Genomic DNA, 22,142 nt, shown 5'->3' with positions numbered 1-22,142 from the left:
AAAAGATTGTGCATTTCTGCTTCTATAAGGCGGAGTGCCCCAGCGTTATTTAGCTCCTCTAGGGTGATTCCTGACTGGTATTCCGCCTCATTCTAGAGGGTTATTGAAGGATCCAAACATACCAGCAGAGTCACCTCTTTCTTTTTCAGGTGTAAATATTCTGCAGTTCTGTTCTTTGGTATAGACACATTTTGAATTGCTGTCTTGGTGGGCTGGCCCTTCACCTTCATACACGGCTCCTCCCTGGCTCTGGAAGTTCTGCTTCTGCTCCAAAGCCTGCTTTGCCTGATATTCATATGGCAACATGCTTTCTTCTGGTTAATATTTGCATGATAGATCTTCTTCCATCAGTGAGCTGTCGACCTGCCTCTACAGTTGGAAGCCCCTTGCAAGGGGCATGTAGTCAGGGCCTGCGTTTTCATTCACGTTGCTAATCTGTGTCTTATAATTGCTCTATGAAACAGTCATGGCTGAGTATTTACTGATACACCAGAGCTGGTGTCTACCCCTTCATCTTTTTGTTCTATCTGTTCTGTTTCTTGCTTCTTTTTCTTTTATCCTATAAAGTTACCTGACTCTTTTTTAGAATTTCATTTTAATCTCTCTATCATAAGTTTTTGTTTTCTTGCTCTGTAGTCTAAGCAGGCCTTGAATTTTCTATCCTTCCGCATCAGCCTCCTAGGTAGCTAGGGTTACAGGCACCATTGGGCCATTTTATAATTATTTCAAGTATTTCTTTCACATCTATTTAGAGAAATGTCGGTATCTGAAAATAATACTTTTTGGGGCTGGAGAGATGACTCAGTGGTTAAGAGCACTAGCTGCTCTTCCAGCGGACCTGGGTTCAGTTTCCAGCTCTGACATGGTGACTCACAACCATCTGTAACTCCAGTCTCAGGAGACATGATTCCTCTTCGGCCTTCACAGGCTCCAGCATGAATGTATCACACAGATGTACAATACAGGAAACAACCATATCTTTAAAAAAAAAAAAAAAAGTTAAAAAAAAAACCCAAACTTCAAAAAAAAGTTCAAGAAAAAAAATTTTTTTTAAAGTTCCATTGTTTGGCTACCTTCCTGATAATCTAAGATTTCTTATTTTACCATTTCTTTTCTCTTTCTTTCCTTTCTTCTTTCTTTCTTTCTCTCCTTTTCCTCCCCCTCCTCCTTTCTTCTTCTTCTTCTTCTTCTTCTTCTTCTTCTTCTTCTTCTTCTTCTTCTTCTTCTTCTTCTCCTTCTTCTTCTCCTTCTTCTTCTTCTTCCTTTTATTTTGAGACAGGGTCTCACCATGTAGCCTTGGCTGTCCTGGAACTCACTCTGTAGACCAGGCTGGCCTCAAACTCACAGAGATCTGCCTGCCTCTGTATCCCAAGTGCTGGGATTACAGATGTGTGTCACCACAACAGGCTCCTTTCCTTTTTTTCTATCTTTTTATTATTTCTTTTAATATTAATTTACTTAAGTGTGTGTGTGTGTGTGTGTGTGTGTGTGTGTGTGTGTGTGTGTGTGTGTGTGCATCAGCGTGCGCACGCACCTGAGTGAACCTCTGTGTACCATGTGCATAGAGGAGCCCAAGGGAGTAAGAAAAGCTGTTAGGCCGGGCAGTGGTGGCACACGCCTTTAATCCCAGCACTCGGGAGCCAGAGGCAGGTGGATCTCTGTGAGTTCGAGGCCATCCTGGTCTACAAAGCGAGTTCCAGGAAAGGCGCAAAGCTACACAGAGAAACCCTGCCTCGAAAAACAAAAAACAAAAAACAACAAAGAAAAGCTGTTGGATTCCCTGGAACTGAGTTGACAGACAGTTGTGAGCCACCATATGGGGGCTGGGAATTGAACTTGGGTCCTCTGGAAAGAGCAGTGCTCTTAACCACAGAGCCATCTCTCCAGCTCTTTCCTTTATTTTTCAAAAGAGCTTATTGTTTACCACTCATATCTCAGTAACCTTTTTATTTTATTTTTTATTTGTAGTTGTGTGTGAGTGTGTGTGTGTGCATGTGTGAGAATGTGTGTGAGTGCATGTGTGTGAGTGCGAGTGTGTGTGTGCGCGCGCGTGCGCGAGCACACGCACGCACGCACGTACATACATACGTACGTACGTACCGGAGCCCACGAAGGCCAGAAGTGTCAGATTACTTGGAGCTGGAGTTACTGCTTATCTTGAACTGTCAGATATGGGTGCCAGGAATGGAATCCTGGTCCTGCGAGAGCAGTGTGTGCTCTTAACCACTGGGCCGTCCTTCCCACTCTGTCCTTTTGCTCTTAACACACATTTTCACTGGGATAACTTTTTTCTCTCAGTCTTGTAGAATGTCAAGAGCCTGCTTTCTGACCCCACAGTTAGGATGAGGACTGTGCCGTAAGTACTGACCCCGCAGTTAGGATGAGGACTGTGCCGTAAGTACTGACCCCACAGTTAGGATGAGGACTGTGCGGTAAGTACTGACCCCACAGGAAGCAGCACACTGTATCTCCCTTTGTTTACAGTTTGGGGCAGTTTGGCCTGGTGTTGTCTTGGTGACTTCAGTTTGGAGGTTCACTGAGCTTCTCAGAGATTTGTGCATTCCCCTAATTTAGGGAGTTTTAAATTATTTCGTCTCTATCCCCCTTTCTTATTACAGAATCCCGCTAACAACTCTCCCCCAGGGTTCTGCTGGGATTTTCTTCTGGTCTTTCTCCTATTGTTCTTACTGGACAATTTCTATTTTTCTATGTCTCTGTTTATATATTTCCTTTTATGATTATTTGTTGAGCCTCTATTTTTCTTTTTTCTTGTCTTCCGGACTAATTGCCTACGGAAACATTTTTATCATTGCAGCCTCAAGATCTTGGCCTGATAATCTGACGTGCCTGCTACCCCATGGTTGTATCCACTCCTTGTCATTTTTCACTCCGATTGCGATCTCTCTGGCAGTTGGCGTGCTGATGAGTGATTTTTCCGTTGAAACCTGAACAGTCTCGTATTTCAGCTGAGACTCTGGATCTTATTTAAGTGCCCTGCTGCAGCTGGCTTTTTCTTGTGCAGCTCTGGCAGGGGGAGGGGACGCTGCCCCATGACCACGGTGGAGGGAGAAGGCCAGCTTTCCTACTCAGCCTTCCTTGATAACCTGGGCTGGGAGAGGTCTGCTCCTTGTCACTGCTGAGTGGAAGTGACAGTTCCAGCTCTCTCCCAGCTTCCACCGATACCTGCCTGCAGCCACGGAGCTGGTGGAGGGTCGGCTCCGCCACCGGAAGACATGATGAGAATCTTGACTCCTAGCAGGAACGAGAAAGGTGCCTTGATATTCTGGGTGAGAGCAGTCTCTCCTGACACCATGGCAAGGAACCTGTCCCCCTGGCAGGAATGGAGGTCTTGCTCTCTGCCCCGCAATACCAGCTGGCAGGAAGCTTGGACACTTCACAGGGTTTGGCGTGTGTGTGTGTGTGTGTGTGTGTGTGTGTGTGTGTGTGTGTGTGTGTGTGGTAGTCACACCCCGACTGTTGTGCTCATCAGAAGCACACCACTTACTCTGTCTTGGTAGCCTGCAGTGGCCTAGCTCTGTTGGCCTGAGTTTAGTCTGTGTCTGTTCCTGGTTCTGGATGGCAGCCTCCGGCGCTCCTTAGACCCGGAAGTCACTCGTCGGCCCCCCACCTGTCTTGGTCAGTCTCTCTGTGTCGAGGGTTTTCAGTTGCATTTGGTGGGTGGAATGGGGAGAGGACATCTGTCTATCTGCCCAGAAACAGACTTCTCTCTGTGTTGTTTTTCACAACTTTCTGTGATTTTTTTTTTTGTCAGAGCTAAGGACTGAACCCAGGGCCTTGTGCTTGCTAGGCAAGCGCTCTACCACTGAGCTAAATCTCCAGCCCCCTTTCTGTGAATTTTTAATTTTTATTTTTCAAAATACAAAATTAAAAAGAGGAATATAGAAATAGCTCATTGGATAAAGTGCTTGCCACACAAACATAAGGACTAGAGTTCACTAGGCCGATGTAGTGACCATGTGCAATCCTGGGGTGTGAAGAGGCAGGGTGTCCCTGGGGCAAGGGGCTAGTTAAACTAGCACAATTGGTGAGTAAGCTGTGGTCCAGTGAAAGAACTTGCCTCAATAAATAAAATTAAAAACAATCAGGGAAAACATCAACTTCAGGCTTCCCTGTGCACATGCATGGGCACTGGCATTTGTATAAATGCACATACATCTGCACACAAGCGAACCCACGTGCATGCAAACATGTATTCACACGTGCACATGAAAAAAGTTAAAAATGACTCCTAATATTGGCGTCTAATTTATTGAAACATGAAAATATAAGAAAGAATTTACAAGCAGGCGGTGATGACGCACACCTTTAATCCCAGCACTCGGGAGGCAGAGGCAGGAGGATCTCTGTGAGTTTAAGGCCAGCCTGGGCTACAGAGCGAGATCCAGGACAGCCAGGACTACACACACAGAAACCCTGTCTTGGAAAACAAAAACAAAAAGAAAAAAAAAACAGAAAGAAGGAAGGAATGCAGGAAGAACAGAAGGAAGGAAGGGAGGGAGGGAGGGAGGAAGGAAGGAAGGAAGGAAGGAAGGAAGGAAGGAAGGAAGGAAGGAAGGAAGGAAGGGCAAAAGTTGATATTTATCCATGCACATCAGTATATAGCAAATGCCAAGAATGCAGTAGTCACAGGTGTAGCGCAACAGTGTGGAGGCCCTGTCCCCAGGAGCAGACCCATTTGGGCATCAGGATACTCACAACACCAGCAGAAGAAGGAGAGAGAAGAGGAGCTGCAGAGAGAGGCCTGAGAGGGTGGCTCAGGGTCACCAAAGCCTTTCCAAGTGAAAAGGATTCCTCTCACGCTGAGGCCTGGTAAACCAATGAGGCCCAACAAGGCAAACCCTAGAACTGAGAGGTCTACAGGGGAGCCTGCTTGGCCCTGTCTATGACATGAGGAAGGGTCTGCAGGGGAGCCTGCTCGGCCCTGTCTACGACATGAGGCAAGACCACAGGCCCAGCTGCGGTGGGCATGTGAGAAGCTGGGCTGGGAAAGTCCATCTGGCTGTGGGCAGCCAGACCGAGGGTGGGGGCCCAGTTGGCCAGCCAGACTCCTGGCTGGAGAAGATTGGAAGCATCTGGAAGGCATCATTCCCTCCAACCAATGGATGCCGAGAGACCAAACAAGGCTACAGTAAGCACAGGCTGGGTGGATCTCCCCGCTTTCTTTTAACCTTCCAAGCAGAATGTACATTTGGATGTGCCATTTAACTTCAGAATCTCCTGGGGGAGACATGAGCATCTTGAGATCAAGATTAAAAGACATACTGATTTGTCCCACCCGGACATATTTTGTATTTTAATTTGTATTCTCTTTCCAAACCACAGTCCTGGGCTGATGAAACTCAGCTGCTGCTCTTCACTATGTCGCATCTTGCAGAAAACAGAGAACTGAGTGAGAACCAGGTATGAAGAGGCCCCAGAGCTACAGCGTGTGTGCGTGTGGCATAATATGGAGAGACTGGATCCATGGCGGCCACTCCTTAAAGCGGTGGTTCTCAATTTTAATGCTCTGGCCCTTTAATACAGTCCCTCCTGTTGTGGTGATCCCCAACCAGTAAATTATTTTCATTGCTGCTTCCTAACTGTAATCTTGCTGCTGTTATGGATCACAATGTAAATAATTTTGGAGATAGAGGATTGTCAAGGGGGTCGCGACCCATAGTTGAAAATTACTGCCTTAAAGTAATTCCTTGCTTGGGGCCGTCTAGGACTCTACCTATCCGTGGGTCTTCTGATTCTCTGGCCACAGCTCCATCTGCACTTTTTCCGGCGGGTCTTGTGCCCTTCTCCCTCCCCTCTCAGGACTGATACAGCTATTCCTTGATCCCTGTCACTTTTTATACCCGAATTCACGTCCCCAGCCAAGCTGTCCTCCAAGTTCAGAAACACACCCCACCATTGCCTCTTGGATGCTTGTCTATTTCTTAGAATTCAGCCTATTTTAAACTGGATATGTACTATAATGGCTGCATCATGACCCCCATCCCCAAATTCATACACTAATGTCCTAAAACCCAGGATCTCAGCACCTGACACACTTGGAGTCAGTAAAGCACTAAGGTTGAATGAGGTCATTATGGCGTGTCCTAATCCAACATGATGCTGTTCTCACAAGGAGATGGAAATATAGCAACGCACAAAGGGTTAACCGTACAAGTACACAGGGAGAAGATGGATGTCTGTAAACAGCCAAGGAGAAAGGACTCAGAAGAAGCCAACCCTGGAGACATCTCGACTTTTCTGTTTTCTAGAAATGCAAGATACCTCGTCCTACACTGCTTGGTCCTGGAAATTTGACTGGGCAACGAGCGATAAGAAAAGACAGACGCATAGACACTTTTACAGAAGAGCTAGGATTGGGTGGGCTATGCTTGCTCTGATGATGGGCACCAACTGCATCCCAGAAGCCCAGCCCATTTATTTTATACATCTCAACAGAGGAGGCAGGTTTGTTGCATTCAACTGAGTAAGGAGGCAGGGTTAGCTAGACTACGTAGGAGGTCCCCGTAGGGAAACAGTCTCAGGCTGCAACATCCCCAGGAGGAAGCTGTGTTGGATAGTTTTTGCACACATGTCAATCATTCATAAACACTTGGACCAGGAGAAGGCAATGGCAACCCCCTGAGTTTAACTGGGGGAAGGCTTTGCCATTCACATGGGTCTGAAGCACTGGGGTTCAGGAATGGCTCTGCTCATGTCAACAACACACATTCATTAGGACGTCATCTACTCCTTCGCACATTCACTTGGGGCTTCCCCACCCCCCACCCCCAGCAAGAAAACTCATTTCTGAAGTCTAAGCCCCTGGACTGTGGTGTGTTATTATAGCAGCCATTGCAAATTCTTACATGTGTCCTCACATCAAAGCCAGCTAACTTCTGTGACTGATACCAACAGCTGGCCAGCTGCTAGAACAAAGCAAGACACTTGGGACTTTCCTTCTTCTCTGGGTTCCATCCCTGGCCATTCATGACCTAGGCAATCGAGCCTCCTGAAGAGCTTTCTAGTGTGCCCACATCTTTCTACCCATGCAATCCCTCCTTCACTTGAAAGGCTGACTGACCACCCAACAGGCAGAGCGGCCAGCTAAGAATGTTTCAGGGCCTGTAAACTCAGCACACAGCAGCATAGACACAAGGGATTATCCTTTTATGACTACTTCAGGGGTCTGAACACAGATCCTGCCTCGACAGAGATTACTACATAACCAGGATACTAGGGCCCAAGATGGCACCATGAACGATAATGAGAAACTGGCCATGAAATCCAGGTAATATCTCTTCTTACACACAAGGCAGAGTGAGGTACTTGGGGGCTCTGTGCTTAGGCTCCTCGAATCTTGGAAACCCCTCAATCCAGACCAACAGAGCCTGAGTACCCCCCCCCCCCAGGAACTGGGCACTGAGGGCTTGTGCTCACTTCATAGTACATATGGTTCCTAGGTGCTTCATAGCCTCGAGGTTGTCAGATGGTGGCGCACGCCTTTAATCCCAGCACTCGGGAGACAGAGGCAGGGGGATCTCTCAGTTTGAGGCCAGCCTGGTCGACAAGGTGAGTTCCAGGACACAGAGAAACCCCGTCTTGAAAAATAGCAGAACAAAATAAAAAGTCTCATAGCCTCAAGGTTTTTGGGAATGAGGAGTGAGGGATTGTGCCTCTGCAACACACGTGTGTCATCACGCTTTGTGGTCACCAGCCTTTTATTACGGTGACAAAAGACCTGGCTTAAAGTTAGAAGGAGGAGTGGAGAGATGGCTTGGTTATTAAGGAACACTTGTTGCTCCTGCAGAGGACCTGGGTTCTCTTCCTAGCCTCCCAGCATCCACATGGCCCCTTACAACTACCTGTAACCCCAGTGCAAAGGGATCCGATGCCCTCTCCTGGCCTCTGAGGGCACTGCACACACAGTGCACAGACATACAAGCAGGCAAAATAGCCATACACATAAAAGTGAAATAAGTAAATCTTTTTTTTAAAAAAAATTAAAAGGAGAAAAGATTGACTTTGTTCAGGGTTTCAGAGGGCTCAATGTAAGTCCGGCTGAATCCATTTCTGTGGGCCCGAGACAAGATAAAATATCATGGCAGTGGGAACTTGTGGTGGGGGAGGATGCTTGCCTCACAGCAATGAGTAATTAGAAAAACACAGAAGAGGCCAGCAAAAAGACATGATCTGTGGTGATATTGTGTTCCCCAAAATATTGTACACCCTAATAAACTTATCTGGGGTCAGAGAACAGAACAGCCACTAGATACGGAGGCCAGAAAATGGTGGCACACACACCTTTAATCCTAGCATTCCAGAGACAGAAATCCGTCTGGTTCTCTGTGAGTTTAAGACCACACTGGAAGCAGCCAGGCATGGTAACAAGAGCCTTTAATCCCAGGAAGTGATGGCAGAAAGCGGAAAGGTATATAAAGGTGTGAGGACCAGGAACTAGAGCTGGTTAAGGCTTTAGGCTTTTAGCAGCAGCTCAGCTGAGATTCATTCTGGATGAGGACTCAGAGACTTCCAGTCTGAGGAAACAGGATCAGCTGAGGAATTGGCAAGGTGAGGTAGCTGTGGCTTGTTCTGCTTCTCTGATCTTCCAGCGTTCACCCCAATATCCAGCTCCAGGTTTGTTTTTATTAATAAGAACTTTTAAGATTCGTGCTACAATACCCTTCAAAGACACCACCAGTTTCCCGCTTCTTCCAGTCAGGCCCCACCTTCTCTGGTCCCCGCTAGCCTGTTATAGTCTGGCCAATTATTCATCCTTGATGGATGAACCAATTGTTGAAGTCAGACCCTTCATGATAAACCACCCTGCCATACTTGACTCCACTATCTGGACATTAAGCCTTAAGAACCAGTCCCTTTGAGGGACACTTGGCCCAAACCCACCATGTTTTTGCCCATGTACAGGACACCAGCAAAGTCAGGGCACAGAACAGTGAGGAAAGAGCACACCAGAGGAAACCGTGCAGAATTTTGCCATCATCAGGGGTAGACAGACACTAAGATTCTAAGTTGAAGGTTTAAATTCTCAGTGAGAAGATCAGCTGGGGTGGTCTGGGTACCAGAGGAGGGCAGAGGTCTGAAAGGAGGGGGGCTCGGTTCGGGCTGGGGGACTGGATCCTCTGCAAACTGACTAGTCAGTGTGGGCAAGCCTGGGAGGGATTTGAAGGCACAGAGACTTCCTTATCTCTGTTCATCCTCAAAGGAAGTCAGGACAGGAACTCAAACAGGGCAGAGTTTGAGAGAGATAGACCTAGAGATAGGAGCTGATGCACAGGCCATGGAGGGGTGCTGCTTACTAACTTGCTTCCCCTGGCTTGCTCAGTCTGTTTTCTTATAGATCCCAGGACCACCAACCCAGGGGTACCACCACCCAGGGTGGGCTGTGCCTTTCTCCCATCAATCATTAATAAAAAAAAAAACCATACTGGCTTCCCTGTAGTTAGATCTTATGGAGGCATTTTCTTAATTGGGGCTCCTCCTCTCAAATGACTTTAGCTTGTGTCGCTGACATAAAACTATCCAGCACACCACCTTTCCTCTCGGGTCCTACTGTCAACCACCAAAAGTGGACAAAGGACAGTCAGAGGTGTCCCATGAGAGGTGCATACAGTAGGCATGGGAGAACCCAGAAGCAGGAAGAAAGGAGTCACTGTTGGGGCAGAGCCTTGAAACACCGATGCTCCCATACAGATGGAGAGAGGAGGAAGGGGAGTTTGCCAGGTGCACTGATGGGAAAGGAACCCAGGTTCATGCAAAGGTTCTCTTGGGTGTAGTTGGTTCTAGAGGGGCTAAGGCTGGACTAGCAGGCAGGCAGGACCATTACTGACGGGGCTGTAAAGCCATTGTCCACACCTGAGGTTAGACATGGTAGGGGGGAGGGGGGAGAAGGGGGGTTCCATAGGGTTTGGGAGAATGATGAAGTCAGGCTGGTTCCTTGGAGGCATCTGGCTCCAAGGTTCTCAGATATCTTCGCGAATGACTGCTTCAGGGGCTAGGGGTGTAGCTCAGTTGGCTGGGTGTTTGTCTACCATGCTCAAAACCCGGAAAATAATATGATCTCCAGCATCACAAAAACTGGGTATGGAGGTGCATACCTCTAATCCTAGCACTCGGCAGGCGGAGGCAGGGGGGGGATCAGAAGCTCAAGGTCATCCTCATGTTTGAGGTCAACCTTGGGCTACAAGAAACCCCTTTGCAAACCACACAAACAAAACGTGGCAGCCTTCGTTTCTCCGTCAGGTGGAGCTGATAACCCCATGTGCTGCGTTGGCCTGTGTCACTGCTGAAGGTCACAGCTGTTCTCAGTTTCCTGGACCAGCAGGGAAGGACAGTTTCAGGAGGATGCAGCCCTTACTGTTGGAACTGGCCTTCCCAGAAGGAGGTCGGAAACCACACAGTCAGGAAGCTGTTGGCTGCTCGCAGAAGCCAGGCCTAAGCCCAAACAGCAGCATGGATGATGATGAGTCTGTGAGCCGACTAGACCAGGTGTCTGAGCCAAGGACCACACCCACCAGAGAGAGCGAGCTAATCTTTGAGGCAGGGCTGGTTTAACGGAACTTCTCTGTTTCACATCTGTAGTGCTAGAGCCCCAGGAGCAGAAAGCAGAATGTCAATGTCACCCTCATTGAGGAGGGGGCTAGAGGCGAAGAACGGACTCTGAGAGCGGGACTGAGGGTGGGGAACCCCTGTGCTAGAAGAGGGGCTATCATCCACCCCTCCTGGGGCAGAGCCCTTCCTCAGAGCGCACTTCCAGATGTCTATGGGATTCCATGTGCAAATAAAATCTGTACCCTCAGAAGTCACTGTCCCTAACCTGCCTCTTCCAGCACTGAGTGCCATATAGGAGGGATGAGAGGACACTAGCCCACTCGAGCATGTGGCCCTGGTGGCGCTTGCCCTTCTCCCCAATTCCCTGGGCCTTGCTGCATTCCTAAAGCTAGCCCCCAGGTCTATTTCCTTATTTGGCCACTTCCTCCTCCTGAGGCTGACTACCAAGGTCCAGCTATCAAAGTATTAAAGTCCAGCAATCAAAAGCCCCCTTTGGTTCGCCTAATTAACATGTCCAATTAAAATTAAGCACCTCATCCTCACACAGGGTTTCCCACTTTACCTTTATAAACTGCCATTTGCCTATGGGCCACATCTGTCTCCTCTCTACAAGGCAGTCCTTGGTCCCTCCAGGACAAATACCCCTGGTCCTTTTCCATTGTCCCTGTCCCCTTTTCCCTTGTCCCCTTTCTCTTTTACTGCCACAGACCTTCCCCTTTTCTCTTCTGAAAAATCACACCTGCAAGGCCAATTGCTGCTGTTTTTCTGCCTGAGTCAGAAAGCAGCCACTTTAACTTTTCTTCCCTGCTTAAAAAAAGGATCTCTCTGAGAAAACAGGTGTTTGTGTGTGGCTTGTGCCTAATCGGGGTCCAGGAGGGAGCCCCTGCTTTGCAGGGGTCTCCTTCAAGAGAGTCTTAGTGTCATGTTGTGCAGCAATTCCCTCTGAGACGAAATGTTCCAGTCTTGGAGGGAGGTTCACTAATGCACAGGGTGTTCTAAGAGGAAAATATTTTATCCTTGGGGAAGCTGGTTAAGGCACAGGATGTTAAAGGGGAGGGAAACTGTCCTTCCTATGAGGAAGCTACTTAAGACACAGGATTTTCTGGGGGGAGGTGAAACACTCCATCCTGTAGAAGATAGGCTCCTTAAGACAGGAAGTAAACAACTCAAAGGCTTCAGGAAGTCCCTGAAACTGAACAGATTCACTAGGCCTCTCCTGCCCTATGCTTATATGGGTAGTAAAAATGGCTGAGGGGAGCTCTCAGATGTTCTGAGCTGCCTGGAGCAGACCAGCCAAAATGCTTGGAAGTAGCAGTGACCATCTGAGCTATCTGGAAGAGGCTGAGACTAGCTGAACTACCTGGAAAAGACACTCTCCAACATGTTGAGCCTCCTGCAGGTAGTTCAGTGAGCTCTAGGTTTTCAGCTTTCAGGAACTGTCACCAATGCTGGGGAGGGCTTTTTTTGATATAGCTACCCTTGAGTCATTTCTGTTTCCATAAGTAACCTCTCACCCATACTCCTGTAAGTAACCCCAATAAAACTCACTGATTGACCAAGATGGACTTTGGTGTTATCCACACCGTGGTCTGACCTCAGTTCCCTATCTGGGGTAAGTAAATGTTTCTTCAAGCCTCTCCAGGAAGAGTGTCACACCACACAAATCAGTGCCAGGACAGTCAAGCAAAGCCTTGCATCATTCTCCCTGAGGCTCTGGGGATGGGGAACCAATGGCTGTACTTCCCTGGTGGGCCTTCTTTGTCTTTAACCTGGTGTGATGGTGACTCATGGTTCCCACAGGGGACAAGAGCCTGAAGTGAGCAAACCTGTGTATAGCACAGAGCAGGGCCTGGCACAGGGCAGGTGCCTCATAAACACTAGCAAGGAGTCATGGGGGTGGGAAAAACACACGCCAGCACTTTCCACTGACGCCCGAATTCCGTTTGAAGGTTGTAATTTGGCCAGCGGTTTGTTTTAATTAGCGAGCTGCAGAAAGAATGAATTTCGGGGGGCTCAAATGCTTGATGATTTCTCCAGGTGGCAGGAAAAAAATATTAAATGATAAAAACAGCCTGAGAAACATTCTCGAGAGCAGGGCCTGTGAGGAGGGGCCTAAATATAGCAAAGGGTATTTTTGTAGATGGCAAAATGGTGCCCAAGGCTTGGAAGAAAACAGCATCTCTCCCCAAGTTTCCATCCAGCTCCCTCATGAATCAAGGTGACTAGCATCAGTTGGAAGCATCCATCTGCTTGAGTGTCAGCCCCACAACCTGGCTCTGGGCACTGCCTGGGGCAGAGAGGCAAGAACGAACAGTATTCCAACACTGCCCGACTGTAGGACCCTCCCCCACCCACCCACTCAGCCGCACCTCCAAGGCTTTTGCAAGTCTGCATTTTGAAAAGGAAGCGGGGCTCTGAGGAGGCAAAATTCAGTCAAAGAGCTTCACAAGCTCCCAGCCCGAGCCCCACAAACCCCTAATTGGGACCAGGTTAGCAGAGCCACAGCAGGGGCCCAGCCATGTGGCGTCGGACAAAAGGCTTCCTCCCCCAGAGGCTTCTTTTCTGATTTTCTGACATAAGCCATAACAAACACCATACAGAACCAATTACTCGGCGCCCCACGGAAGAGGCTGTGCCGTGGCTGGGGTGGCTGGCCGTGGACCCCCCTCTTAGGATGCCTCCTCTGTGCCGAGGCCACCCCACTGCTAGTTCTGTGACCCTGCTGTGTGCAGAGCCAGGCCTGCCAGCCCCAGAAAAACCACAGGGTGATGGATGGTGAATTCGGAAATGTGGGAATGTGCGGTGACTTCCACTCAGAAAGATGGGTTTATGGATGTTCAGTGAATGGATAAAGGCTGCCCAGGGGCTTTCAATGTCACAATCCAAAAGAGGGGCTCACACTAGGGAGGGAGAGTTTGGTGGGGTGAGGTGTTGCTTGGTGTGTGACTAAGCAAGGCACCCATGCGCCCTGCAGGCAAAGCTCTATTGAGTACTTTGTTCAAAGCTATGTGTGCATGGTTCCCTTAGAACCTGCATCTCAGTTGTCCACGGCCTTATGTGGAGAGAATCAGAGAATGTGGAAGATGAACGGCTGGAGCTTGCTCCGCAACAGGGTGGCGCAAGACGGCCAAGCGTGCTTTCAGGAGTGCGATGTCTTGAGTTCCAGGCCTCACTTCCCCGGGTGACTTGGTTGCTAAGGGCTTGGAGTTCTCATCCGAAGCAAGGAGCCATCTGAGGGTGGCACTCTCGAATGGTGTTCCGCAGAATGCGGAGGAGTCCGAGCGAAAGACAGAGAAGCGCTCACAGAATGAATTGTGGTTTCCTTTCTGGTGGAGGCTCTGGGAAGCGCATAGAACCCCACACTGAGTTCTTCGGGGCTTGTCGCTTTGGGCATGTCGGGGCAGCCTGGCAGGGAAGAAAGTCTGCGGGAAAGGGGCTACTTCCTTCACCTAGTGCATGTTTAGTTCATGGCTGCCTTCTAAAAGCAAAGCAAACAAATGCACTCAAATCTGTTATTAATTAGAAGCTCCAGAGGTGGCAGCAGGCAGGCAGGCCTACCTACACCGTGGAGATGCTGGCCCAGGGCCAAGCAGCTGGCTCCAGGTGAGGGAATGCCGGCCTATGTGGGCCTCCATGTAGAATCTCCACGGCGAAGTCCTGGAGTGGCTGGAGAGATGGCTCAGTGGTTAAGAGCACTGGCTGCTCTTCCAGAGGACCTGAGTTCAGCAGTGGAATGTGAAAGGGAAGTCAGAGAGCAGGTGCCACCTTTAGCTTTTTCTCTCAGAAATCGGCTGTTGCCATCCACTAATGCTTTGCCAGACCCCAGGGACTGACCAAGCCTTTGGTCTGCCCTGGACTTCAGTATCTTCTCTGGTGCCCTCTGACCTTCTTAGGACCCTCCTAAGAGTCTCTCATGGCAGGATGCTTCATTGGGGGCCGGGGGTAGACTGAAAGAGACTAATAGAACATCTATTCACCGCAGATAGGACACCAGCAGACAAAAGAAACAATTACATCCAAACCAATCTGTTTATTGGAGGTGAGTTACGGGAGCCTGGGTGAGTATAGTAGTATTTGCTCCGCCCATGACCTTGAGCTATTGGGCCTGAAGGAGGTGGTGCTTCCTGCTGTTGTATGTGACCCCTTAAAAGGTAAGAGAGAAGGTTCATGAACCCCTTCTCCCTGCTGCCTACTTCCTGGTCTGATTGAACTGCCAGGTGGATTGGTTCCCGGTCAGATCAGAGGACGTCTTCAGCTGTCTACTCCGTTCTGTATTCGTGAGTGTATTTCCTCAATTTATATCTTTTTTTTTTTGAGCATCACAAATGTTTATTTATCAAAAAGTTTCATATGAAAATGTACATGAGCCAATTCTACACCCCAGACAAACAGTACTTTGGGGAGGGGGTGTGGACTCCTCTGCTGAACAGCCATTGTTTAGACTCTTTCCAAGGCTTCTAACATGATGCTGCTGTTTCCTTGTATGACCACCATGCCGATGTTATTCTATTACCTACTATTTGCCATCTCCACACACTCATCAATAACAAGATTCATAAAGTCATCAAAGCCCCATGGTATTCCTTATCCGTGTCGGCCACCATTTAACTTCAATGATAACTTCTTGTCTATACATTTCTTCAGTTCGGAAGGGGGGCCTTGCTCGGTGACTCGGCACGATGGAAAGGAGCAGGCAGCCTCACAAATGCACACATGGCAGATCGGGTGCTGATATCTGACGTTATTACTGTGCAAGGCAATTGCTTTCTGGTAATCATTACTTTCCCTCAATTTGTATCTTTTTTTAAAAATGTTTTTATTTAACTTTATGCACATTGGTGTTTTGCCATGGGTGTCTGGTCCCCTGGAACTGGAGTTACAGACAGTTGTGAGCTGCCATGTGGGTGCTGAGACTCTAACCCAGCTCCTCTGGAAGAGCAGTTGGTACTCTTAACCACTGAGCCATCTTCTCCAGCCCAATTTATATCTTAATAAATCTCTGTTACCCATTAAATAGATTCACATGGATTGATCTTAACAAGTGGCACCCAACGTGGGGCACCAAATATAGCCAGAAGTTTTTCTCGTCCTGCCCGGCCCTGTAGTCAGGGACAAATCTCTCCCACCCATGTCCTGCAGCTACTTGGCCCCAAGTAAACACACAGAGGAATATATTATTTACAAACTGTATGGCCTATGGGTCAGGCTTCTTGCTAGCTAGCTCTTATAACTTAACCCAACCCATTTCTATTAATCTATATGCTGCCACATGGCCGTGACATTACCAGTCTGTGGGCATCTTGTTGCTCCTTGGGCGGTGAGTGGGCTGGCATCTCTTCCAACTCCACCCTTCATCTCCTCTTCAGTTTGAATGCACCACCTAACCTTATTCTGCCTTGCCATTGGCCAAACAGCTTTATTTATTAGCCAATGGGGGCGACACTTATTAACAGCATACAGAAAGACATCCCACAGCAGGTAAGGGTTGTGGGTGACTCAAACAGCAGCTGCACCATCAAAAAGCCTACCCCAGCATAGGTGACCCCAACACAGACGACGATTCACCAAAGCTACACCGCGGCAGTCAATCTTCCACCTCCTTTGTGTTCTAGTACATCAAGGTGGGGTGCAACCAAGGGTGATGGAGGGGGTGAGGGGGTGAACGAACAGGAGGGACAGGTGCAGCCTGTACCCTGAGCATCAGGTGATAAGGGCAGTTTCTGAAAGGTCTTCCTTGGTCGATCCGAGATGCAAGTTTATATTGATGCCATTTACAATTTTTCCTTGAAGGTGGAGTTCAAATTGAGAATAGTGATGGAGTCACACCTTAATTCAGGCTTTGGGGCTTTGTTTTATCATGTATGTATATAGGTGCATGTGTGGTTCCTCAGTAATCATTACATGTTTTTTAATTGTGTCTGTTTAGTCTATAGTATATATGAGTGCTGGGGTGTGTGTAGGCCAGAGGTCAATATACAGCGTCTTTCTCTATCCTTCTCCACCTCTGTGCTTGAGACAGGCTCTCTCACTGAGGCCAGAACTCACTGATTGGCTAAGCTGACTGGCCAGTGAGCTTCAGGGACCTGCCTGTTTCAGCCCTGTTGTTATTAGGGTTACCGAGGTAACCTGACTTTCTATGTGGAGGCAGAGCACCCAAATTCAGCTCTTTGTGATCGCACGACAGTTGCTTTTCTGCCTAAGCTGTCTACTTAACTTCGTTTTTTGAGAGAGGCTTTCTCACTGGGACAGTTTACCAAGCCATCCAGTCTGGTTAGCCAGTGAGCAGGGCTTCTGCTTCCCCGGCACTGGGATTACAAATGTGCAGCCCAGTGCTGGGCTTTTTACGTCGGTGTTGGGGATCAAACTGGGGTCCTCATGCTTTCACAGCAAACACTTTCCTGTGGAACTCCCTCCCCAGCCCCACCTTCAGTTTTGGTGATGGTTGAATAGGATCTGTTTCCCCGCCCCCCTCCAAAAAGAAGATCATTTTGGCTGGCGGTGGGCTTGGAAAAAAGAGGCACTATCGGAGCCTGGCAAAGGAGACTCCTGCAAGGCTTTGGTGTCTAGGGGGAGACTGGATGCCGGGACAGGAGCCAAGTGTGTGGATAAGAGAGAATGACGTCAGAGTAAGACATGCCATCGGCTGGTAGGGGGAGCAGGAGGAGGGGTCAGGAATGAGGTCCAGGTTTCTCCTGTAGGACCATCAGTGTGGCATCTGGTAATAGAAGAGCAAGCCAGGTTGGGGGAAAATGATGGGTTTGGTTTTGACAGGTCTGTGGGATGTCTAGGTAGAAGTTTCTAGATGCGGCCAAGGAAGGCACTCAGAGGAGAAGGCTGGAGAAATGATTGGAGCTGTGGGGCATCTCCACCACCCGCCAGAAGCCTCCAAGAGGCCACACAGTCCCAGCTCACCCATGCCTGGAGAGAGGAGGCAGCAGGAGCCCCCAGGGTTGCGACATCCCTAGGTGATTTGTAGGAGAGACGTCTTATGTGTTTGTTTCTCAGCAGGCCTTCCAGAGGGAATCTGAAAGCCCACATTCTGATCCTCGGTGTAATTTCCAGTCATTTCCACCAACAACATTTGGTTCTTATTATCAAAAGATACTCACACAGATGCTGCATTAAAACCTTGGCTTCCACGGATAAAGAAAACAAGATAATCTCAAGTATTGCAGCAGCCCTCAGACATTTACGATTCCAAGAAATGCTCGTTGGCTAACTCTCCAGCAGATCCATTTCCAGTGTTTCAGGGTGGGAGAAGGGCCAGCTGCTCCGGGGAGTCAAGGCTGTCATCTGAACTTGCAGCCAGGAAGGCCGATGGGAAGAGGCCTGGGCATTTCCCCCAACCTCCAGCCTCACACTCAGGGGGGCCCTCCAGACAGGGCTAATCAGGGCTTGTTTACTGAGAAAAGAAACAGGCCAATGCCACAAGTCATCACATAAGATGTGTTCTCATTTGATGTTGCTTACCAAAGGTTCCAGCCGCTTGTCACCGGGAGGGGTGACTTTTCTACGACAAAGATGGAAAAATATTTATGCAGAGCTCATGGTTTGGACTTTACTGGGGAACGTTACCCTCCCCCTGTTAAATCTGATCTCAATGACTTTGGCTCCTTCCATGTAAATTACTGGTATGACACGCTACATGCATGAGCCCTGGATATCCCTGAAGCAGTTTTTTTTTTTTTTTTTGGTTTTTCGAGACAGGGTTTCTCTGTGTAGCTTTGTGCCTTTCCTGGAACTCACTTGGTAGCCCAGGCTGGCCTCGAACTCACAGAGATCCGCCTGGCTCTGCCTCCCGAGTGCTGGGATTAAAGGCGTGCGCCACCACCGCCCGGCTTAATTTTTTTTTATGTAATTGTCATTTAATTCTCAGAATAAGATTAGGATGACAATGTGTTTATTAACCTCATTTTACAAATGTGGAAACCCAGTCTTGGGACATCTAAGTCATATTTTCAAGCACACGAGCAATAAGAGGACAGAAGATAGAAGTGTAGGATATGACTCCACACACCCATTTGACACTGGGTCTGAGTCCCTGAGGCCACAGTGACCTGGGATGGCCAGTATGTACCTTCTCACACGTCCCATCCACTTACTCATCAATGATGTGTGTCTTAGGTGAGTGACTCGGGGTCAGATACCTGGCCGAAGTCACAGGAGGCTGAGAAAGCTGAACCTAGCCTGGGCTCTGCTCCTGTCCCTCCACCCCCAACTTGTGTTGTTGCAGGCAGATGACACAGCCTGCCTCAGACAACTGGACTGGGCTCCATCAAATCCTGGGAACCTAGAACACTCTAGACCGTGGTGAAGTTGTGGCTTCCCCGGGCAAGGCTCAGGGAATCCTGGAGAAGAGGCAAAAGAGCTAAGATCATATGGAGGGAGGGGACCCAGATCCTGAGACCAATGTCTTTCTTTTCCTGATTCCATACTGTTCATCTTATGCACACAGTGGACATGAAACTCAGTCAGCTCTACACCTGCCCTGGGGCTTGCTTGCCTGGCAAGTTTCAGCTGAGTCTGGGGAAGCCTCCTTTCCCCTACATGCTTGGCGCCTCAGTGACCAGTCAGCTCCCCACACCACCCAGCCAGACCTGTCACTTGGATGGCCAACTTGTCGCCCCTGAGTGGAGGCCGGACTCCTAGAAAAAAGACTCATGGCCGTGGGAAAGACACCGATGCCTCAGACTCATGGGAATGACAGATTTTTCCTGGTTCAGGCTCAGGGAATGGCAAGGTCTTGCCCGGTTCAAGTAGAGATGATGACAGTGTTCAGAAAATATCAACCACAGCTTCCTCCTCCCCAGGACAGCTTCCTTTACTGATAAAAACATCAAAATTGCTCTCAGCCATTACATGGGGCTATATGAGTTAGGTCTTGCCCATGTGTTTGCCTATTTATTTCTGCTCTCCAGACTACATGTCATTTCTTACCCTCCTCCTAATTGTTGGCCTTGAACCTAGGGACCTAGGGCATTGAACATGATAAGCAAGAACTTGCCCACTGTGGTGGTTTGAATGAGAATGTCCCTCATAGGCTCAGGTGTTTGAATACTTTGTCCCCAGTTGGTGGAGCTGTATGGGTAGGTTTTGGAGGTGTGGCTTTGCTGGAAGAAGTATATCACTAGGGGTGGGCTTTGAGGTTTCAAAAGCCATGCACCAGTTTTGAGTTAGTTGTTTTTGCTTCCTGCTTGTGATTCAAGATGTGGGCTCTCAGTATCCAATTCACGCCTGCTGCTTACTGTCATGCTTCCCTGCCATTATAGGCTCTTATCCTTCTGGAACGATAAGCCCAAGTGAACCTTTCCTGTTATAAGATTCCTTGGTTATGGCGTTTTGTCACAGCAACAGGAAAGTAACTAATACACCCACTGAGCTCCACCCTAGCCCTCCTAATTGCTACAGTCAGGGGCATAGCACGGTGCCTGCCACAGCATGATCGCTCATCCCATGTCAGACGAATGACAAACAGTCCCTCCTTCCAGAGTGTGAGCTCTCTGGAGCAGCAGCCCCAGCCAGCAAACTTGAATCTACAGAGACGAGTCCCTTGGCAGTAGTATGTGACTTGCAAGGGCTACCAACCAAACCCAGGTTGAATGTGATTCAAGGTGAGTGTGGCCAGCCTCTCGATGCAGCCTTTCCAACTTGAGATGGTCAGCGCATTCAACAACTGCAGGCTTGGCTAAGCATGCTCTCTGAGACCTCAAGCTGTCTCTCAGGTGCCACAGCAGGGTTTTTCCTGCCTGGTTGTCCCTCATGTCTCACAGGGGTGCTGGCCATTGGACTTGCGTTGCCCTTCCCAGAACCAGCATTCCCCATTATCGGCTAACTGGATCAGATAACTAGGTTACACTGTGCAGGGGCCTGTTTGCCCAGGATGAATTGTTCCCTGGTGGCTCCTCGAGCCTCATGTCAGTTGATCTCTGATGGGTCAGTATAGTAGAATATTATTTTAGGGTGTGTTACTTTTGTTTATGTTGCATTTGTTTAACTCTGTGAAGCTGTGTTACTGTGCCTGTCTAAAACACCTGGTGGTCTAATAAAGAGCTGAATGGCCAATAGTGAAGCAGGAGAAAGGATAGGCAGGGCTGGCAGGCAGAGAGAAGATATAGAGGGAGAACTCTGGGAGGGAAAAAGAAATGGCCAGAGAAGGAACAGGACTTCAGGGGCCAGCCACCAAGCCACCCAGCTACACAGCAAGCCATGGAGTAAGAGTAAGATTTACAGAAGTAAGAGAACGGGAAAAGTCAGAGGCAAATGGTAGCTGGGATCATTTAAGTTAAGGAAAGCTGGCAAGAAACAAGCCAAGCTAAGGCCGGGCATTTATAATTAAGTATAAGCCTCCATGTGTGATTTATCTGGGAGCTGGGTGGTGGGCCCCCAAAAGAGCAGAAACAACAACAGGTCGGTTTTCCTCTCAGCTCTCAGGACACTGAGCAGGGATAGCTGTAACAATACCAGAGCCCTGGCTGTTTAGGCTCAGACTGTGAAACTCTTCCCAGACAACTCAGGCCCCAAACCTGTGTGGGCCTGGCACTGTTCAAGGCTCTGGGAGAAACGGTGAATGAAGCAGCCCCTGCCCTCACAGAACGGGCATCTTAGTGGCCGAAAGGATGATAAATGATGGTTCTACATATGAGGTAAAAGGGCCACGGAGGCAGGAATGACACCATGGAGCCTTTCTATGTGGGGGCCAGGAAAAGGGCTCCCCCCCAACAAGGTAACTGCTAGGCTGAGTTCCTGAGAAAGTAACAGCCATGCTTGTATCTGGAGGAAAGAGCATGCCAAGCAGAGGGAATGGCGAGTGTGGAGAATGCCTAAGGCAGGCGTGTGGGGCACGACCAGGGCACGGCAAGGAGACAAGGGCAGAGGGTGAAGAGGAGAAGCAGAAAGGGAGGCGGCATGGCCATGTGGACTTCCGGCTCCTCTCTCAGTTGAAAAGATCTGCCTTGCATTTTCACCCTGGCTCTGTGGTGATGGCGGCTTAAGAAAAGAAATGTGGGTGGATGGAGAGAAATAGATACACAAGAGAAGAGATTAGGTAGATGTTGGCTTAGATCAAGGTGTCTCACCCAGACAGGTGAGACACACTGAAATTTGTTTTATGCATACATAAATACACACACACACACACACACACACACACACACACACACACACACACACAGAGATATTTGAAGACTGGCCAACAGGCTTTGCTAATGGGGTCTCTCTCTCTCTCTCTCTCTCTCTCTCTCTCTCTCTCTCTCTCTCTCTCTCTCATGTGTGTGTATGTAAGAGAGAGAAAATTCAGTGATGAATCCAAATTTTCTGTCCAGAGCAGTTACAAGAATGGGGTTGACATGGATGGAGACAGGTTTGGGGAGGAGGGAGAGGAGCTTGGGCACAACAATTTATTTATTTATTTATTTATTTATTTATTTATTTATTTATTTATTTATTTATTTATTTAGACAGAGTTTCCATGTGTAATTTTGGTGCCTGTCCTGTAGCCCAGGCTGGCCTCAAACTCACAAAGATCCGCCTGACTCTGCCTCCCGAGTGCTGGAATTAAAGACGTGGGCCACCACTGC

General features: G+C 48.7%; 1 pseudogene; it reads right to left on the bottom strand.

Moving 5' to 3' along the window:
• Positions 1-14,999: 14,999 nt before the first annotated feature.
• On the bottom strand, positions 15,000-20,388 carry LOC107401606 (small nuclear ribonucleoprotein G pseudogene; annotated as a pseudogene).
• Positions 20,389-22,142: the final 1,754 nt, after the last annotated feature.

Source organism: Peromyscus maniculatus, chromosome 20 (assembly GCF_049852395.1).
Source record: "Peromyscus maniculatus bairdii isolate BWxNUB_F1_BW_parent chromosome 20, HU_Pman_BW_mat_3.1, whole genome shotgun sequence".
Taxonomy (NCBI): Eukaryota; Metazoa; Chordata; class Mammalia; order Rodentia; family Cricetidae; genus Peromyscus; species Peromyscus maniculatus.
Note: the sequence above shows the minus strand (reverse complement) of the source record. Positions and strands in the feature narration are given on the sequence as shown.